This window comes from Salvelinus sp. IW2-2015, unplaced genomic scaffold (genome assembly GCF_002910315.2).
Source record: "Salvelinus sp. IW2-2015 unplaced genomic scaffold, ASM291031v2 Un_scaffold3095, whole genome shotgun sequence".
NCBI classification, from domain to species: domain Eukaryota; kingdom Metazoa; phylum Chordata; class Actinopteri; order Salmoniformes; family Salmonidae; genus Salvelinus; species Salvelinus sp. IW2-2015.
Window position 1 is genome coordinate 43,036 of NW_019944386.1, and position 5,777 is coordinate 48,812.

Below are 5,777 nucleotides of genomic sequence, written 5' to 3' on the forward strand. Positions count from 1 at the left end.
CGAATCCCATTGTTAGAGCGGAGACATAAGCATCTCGTCATTATATCCAGTATCTCTGGGGTGTATTCATTACGTCTTGCAACGGAAACCGTTAAACGTTTAAGAAGCAAACGGAAGCAAACAGAGCAAACGCAATGAAATGTGGATGGACCTAACTGAATTTGTCCAGTAGAAACTTTCGTTTCTGTTGAAAAATGATTTGCAACAATGACAAAACAATTCGTAACAATTCAGAACGTTTTGCAACAGGCGCAACGTTTTGCAACAGAATCGACGTAATGAATACACCCGTGGTATAGCCTATCTTGCGCGAAGATCTCTTTCAACCTTTGAACTGCAAGCAAAATCAGCTGATTTCGTCACATGACATAGCTCTCTAGCTTGGTCACTGTGCGCCTAGCATAACAATTCGGAAGAGGGAAGAAATAACAGTGAAATATTATAAGAAGGAATACATTCCCATCGATAAAAAGTAAGTCAATGTAAGTTAGTTGTTTATTGTGCATTGGTTGCTCTTGATCTAATCAGCATGATGTGTTTATGATTTAGTCGGTTAACTTACGTCTTTCATGAATCCAATGCCATTTCTTTTGACAGCTAACGTTAGCTAGCTGGCTATTATTTCGATGATGCTTTTTCTATGTCAGTAATGTTGTCTCATGATGATATAGGTCGCGTTTCTTTTAACAACACTCAAATAAGCACGAACCTTTTTGTAAAAACATCTACACTGAACAAAAATATTTACGCAACATACAACAATTTCTAGGATTTTACTGAGTTACAGTTTATGTAAGGGAATCAGTCAATTGAAATAAATTCATTAGTCCCTAATCTATGGATTCACATGACTGGGAATACAGATATGCTATGTTGGTCACAGGTAGCCGCGCAGATCAGAAAACCAGTCAGTATCAGGTGCATTGGAGGCTCCTCCTTAGTGAATTTTATAAAAAATAAAATTGTAAAACATTAAAAAAGTTGACCATTTTAGACAAAATTATACTAAATATATTCACGTCACCAAATAATTTATTAAACACTTTTTTTTGCACTAAAAGTCTACAGTAACCTCAACAGCACTCTGTAGGGTAGCACCATGGTGTAGCCGGAGGACAGCTAGCTTCCGTCCTCCTCTGAGTCCATTGACTTCAGTACAAAACCTAGGAGGCTCATGGTTCTCACCCCCTTCTATAGACTTACACAGTAATTATGACAACTTCCGGAGGAAGGAGCAACCTATCAGAGTTCTTGCAGCATGAACTGACATGTTGTCCACCCAATCAAAGGATCAGAGAATTAATATAGTACTGAAAGCATTCGCTACAGCTAGCTAGCACTGCAGTGCATAAAATGTGGTGAGTAGTTGACTCAAAGAGAGAGAAAAACAATAGTTGAACAGTTTTGAACAAATTAATTTCTTCAAAAATGAAGGAGAAGCAAGAGAGGGATAGAGAGAGATTGTCATTATTTCCCCCTCACTTTCAGTTTCACTTAGCTAGCAAATGCAGCTAGCTAGTTTAGCGTATTCAAACACCTGCTCAAACAGAGGGATGCTGCGTTAGCTAGCTGGCTATGACTAAACAACACAACACTGGAACACTTCCAAGACAAAGTAAGCTTTTGGTTTTTACAAATGTATTGCCATTGGGGCCCGCCAGTGTAAGTGCTAAACTGCTTACTGACTTTACACTGTAATGTTACTGCATGATTGTAGCAGGTTTACTAATGTGTTAGTTCTATTAGCTATGTTGACTATGATGTTACTTTAGCTAATATGGGGACAACCATGTAGGCTGTGTGTAGCGGTTATGATATGGTTTGGCTTGGAAAGGATTTTTCGCCTGGTCACATACATCTGGTGTGCATTGAAGTTGACAAGTGAAGGGAAAAGGTGAGAGGAAGAGAGTGAATAGATGTGAGAAAGAATACAACGTGGCTGCTATGAAAGTGAACTGTGTTTTTACACTTGATCAGGGGTGTATTCATTCCGCCGATTCTGTTGATAGATGTTTCTTAAACGGAAGGAAACAGAATGAAATGAAATAAACATACCTGAGTTTGTTCAATAGAAACTCTTGTTTGCAACTGTTGGACTAATGATTACACCCTAGATCAGAAGGATGCAGGAAAGAGTGTGCAAGGCGGTATTGAATGTGTCACTGTCTGTCCATGTGTCACTGTCTGTCACCTCAAAATGTTAACTCGACCTGTGTGCACCTACGTTGTAAACTTTCATTCATAGTCTAGGTTGTAGCAACCTCATGATGGGTACAGGGAACATTCTAGAATCAGGTAGTGCCTAAACCTTTCACTGTTACATTGAACTGGGGGAATGGAATATGAATGACAGTAACCTAAACCTATCACTGTTACATTGAACTGGGTGAATGGAATATGAATGACAGTAACCTAAACTATCATGTTACGAGAGACTAGGGTGAATTGGAATAAGAAAGAAGTAACTCTAAGACTATCACTGTCAATTGAGCTGGGGTGAAGTGAATATGAATGACAGTAACTAAACTGTACACTGTTACATTGAACTGGGTGATATGGAATATGAATGACAAGTAAACCTAAACCTATCATGACATTGAAACTGGGTGAATGGAATATGAATGACAGTAACCTAAACCTATCACTGTTACATTGAACTGGGTGAATGGAATATGAATCCAGTAACCTAAACCTATGCACTGTTACATGAACTGGGTGATATGGAATGAGAAGACAGTAACAATCTATCACTTTACATTGAACTGGGTGAATATGAATGAAAGTAACCTAAACCTGTCATGTTACATGAACTGGGTGAATATGAATGACAGTAACCTAACCTATCACTGTTAATTACCGGGTGAATATGAATGAAGTAGCCTAAACTGTCACTGTTTACATTGAACTGGTGAATGGAATATGAATGACAGTAACCTAAACCTATCACTGTTTACTTATTGAATGGGTAAGGAATATGAATGACGTAATACTAACCTTTCACTGTCCATTGAACTGGGTGAATGGAATATGAATGACAGTAACTCATTGTCACGTTACAGTTGAACTGGGTGAATGGAATATGAATGACAGTAATAAACCTATCACTGGGTTCAATTGAACTGGGTGAATGGATATATGAATGACAGTAACCTAAACCTTATCACTGTTTACATTGAACTGGGTGAAATGGAATATGAATGACAGTAAAAAACCTATCAACTGTTAATTGAACTGGTGAATGGAATATGAATGACAGTAACCTAAACCTATCACTGTACATTGAACTGGGTGAATGATGATGACGTAAGCCTAAACTGTACACTGTTACTTGAACTGGGGTGAATGTGATATAAGTAACACTAAACCTATTCACTGTTTACATTGGAGGGTGAATATGAATGACAGTAACCTAAACTGTCAGTATGTTGACTGGGTGAACTGGAATATGAATGACAGTAACTAAATACCTATCACTGTTACATTGAACCGGGTGAATATGAATGACAGAACCTAAATCTATCAGTTACATTGAACTGGGTGAAATGGAATATAGAATGACAGTACGCTAAACCTATCACTGTTACATTGAACTGGTGAATGGAATATGATGACAGTTCTAACTTGTCTGATTGAAGTGAATGGTGATGGAATAATGAATTAAGTAAACTAACTGCATTGTTAATTGAACTGGGTGAATGGAATATGAATGACAGTAACCTAAACCTATCACTGTTACATTGAACTGGGTGAATGGAATAAAGAATGACAGTCATCCATTATGCTGTAATAGAAATAAGGCCATGTACATGAAGAAAAAAAATTATTGTCCTCATCTTAAATGATACCGACTGCCACTAATCAGAGGTGACCACCATTTGCATCCACTAGGTGTGGAGTTGATCAGGCTGTTGATTGTGTAACGTTGTCCCGCTCCTCTCCAATGGCCGTGCCAACTTGCTGGTTATTGGCTGGAACTTGAAAACAAGCTGTCCGTACACATCAATCCAGAGCATCCCAAACATGCTCAACGGGTGACATGTCTGGTGATGGCTGAATGGCACGAAAATGGGCCTCAGCACCTTTTTTTATTGGTATCTCTGTGCGTTCAAATGGACATCAATAAAATGTAATTGTGTTCGTTGTCCGTAGCTTATGCCTGCCCATACTATAACCCCTCCTCCACCATGGGGCACTCTGTTCACAACGTTGACGTCAGCAAACCGCTCGCCCACACGACGCCATACACGTGGTCTGTGGTTGTGAGGCCGGATGGACGCACTGTCAAATGATCTAAAACGGTATTGGGAGGTGGGTTATGGTAGATAAATTAACATAACATTCTCTGACAACAGCTCTGGTGGACATTCCTGCAGTCAGCATACCAACTGCACGCTTCCTCAAAACTTGAGACATCTGTGGCATTTGTGTTGTGTGACAACTGCATATTTGCGACCGACACGCTCGGTTTGGTCTTATGTAGCAAAACTTTATATTGTGTTTTTTCACATTGGATAAAAGTAGAGACTCAGAGCTAGAACATGGTATATCACACACTACAGTTGAGGAAACAATGGGAAAGTAATTCTGCTTTGAAATTTGATCAACTTGTAACCCCACTTTTGAGAAAATGGCCCTTGAATGTTTTGGTACATCTACTGGAGAGCTCTTCTTTGTCTAAACCCATTCAGCATTGTTCACATCCTCTTAAGCTTTAGCTCCACCCATCTCTTTAAGGATTCACATGAGAGGCCATGRACTAAACAGAGTGAGTACGGTAGTGTATTAAACAACCAAAGATTTCAAGAGTTAAGGCTGGTTTATACTACGGGTGTATTTRGTAAATTTAATCTGGAGTGCCAGAGTGCACTCTGGGCATTTGTAAATTCAGAGGGTTTCACTCTCGGAGCATTCAGAGCGTACACTGGACGCTCTGGCCAAGGAGTAGGGTTCACATGGCTCTCCTGTGGAGTAGGGTTCACATGGCTCTCCTGTGGAGTAGGGTTCACATGGCTCCCCTGTGGAGTAGGGTTCACATGGCTCCCCTGTGGAAGTTAGGGTTCAAATGGCTCCCCCTGTGGAGTTAGGGTTCAACATGGCTCTCCTGTGGAGTAGGTTTCACATGGCTCTCCTGTGGAGTAGGGTTCAAATGGCTCCCTGTGGAGTAGGGTTCAAATGGCTCCCTGTGGAGTAGGGTTCCACATGGCTCTCCCTGTGGAGTAGGGTTCAAATGGCTCCCCTGTGGAGTGGGTTCACATGGCTCTCCTTGTGGAGTAGGTTTCACATGGCTCCCCTGTGGAGTAGGGTTCAATGGCTCCCCTGTGGAGTAGGGTTCACATGGCTCCCTGTGGAGTAGGGTTCACATGGCTCCACTGTGGAGTAGGGTTCACATGGCTCCACTGTGGAGTAGGGTTCACATGGCTCCACTGTGGAGTAGGGTTCACATGGCTTCCACTGTGGAGTAGGGTTCACATGGCTCTCCTGTGGAGTAGGGTTCACATGGCCTCCCTGTGGAGTAGGGTTCACATGGCCTCTTGTGGAGTAGGGTTCACATGGTCTCACACTGTGGAGTAGGGTTCACATGGCTCCCCTGTGGAGTAGGGTTCATTGGCTCCACTGTTGGAGTAGGGTTTCACATGGCTCCCCTGTGGAGTAGGGTTCTATGGCTTCCTGTGGAGTAGGGTTCTAAATGGCTCCCTGTGGAGTAGGGTTCACTGTGGCTCCCTGTGGAGTAGGGTTCAAATGGCTCCCCTGTGAGTTAGGGTATCACCGATTGGCCT

The 5,777-nt window shown here is 41.6% G+C and overlaps 1 protein-coding gene across 1 annotated transcript in view; it reads left to right on the plus strand.

Annotated features, from left to right (window-relative positions):
• Positions 1-386: 386 nt before the first annotated feature.
• LOC112075333 (zinc finger FYVE domain-containing protein 26-like) overlaps positions 387-5,777 on the plus strand; it is a gene marked incomplete at its 3' end in the record, with an annotated part of 26,413 nt that continues 21,022 nt past the window's right edge. Inside the window, exon 1 of the mRNA XM_024142344.1 lies at positions 387-472. The remainder of the gene's footprint in view (positions 473-5,777) is intronic.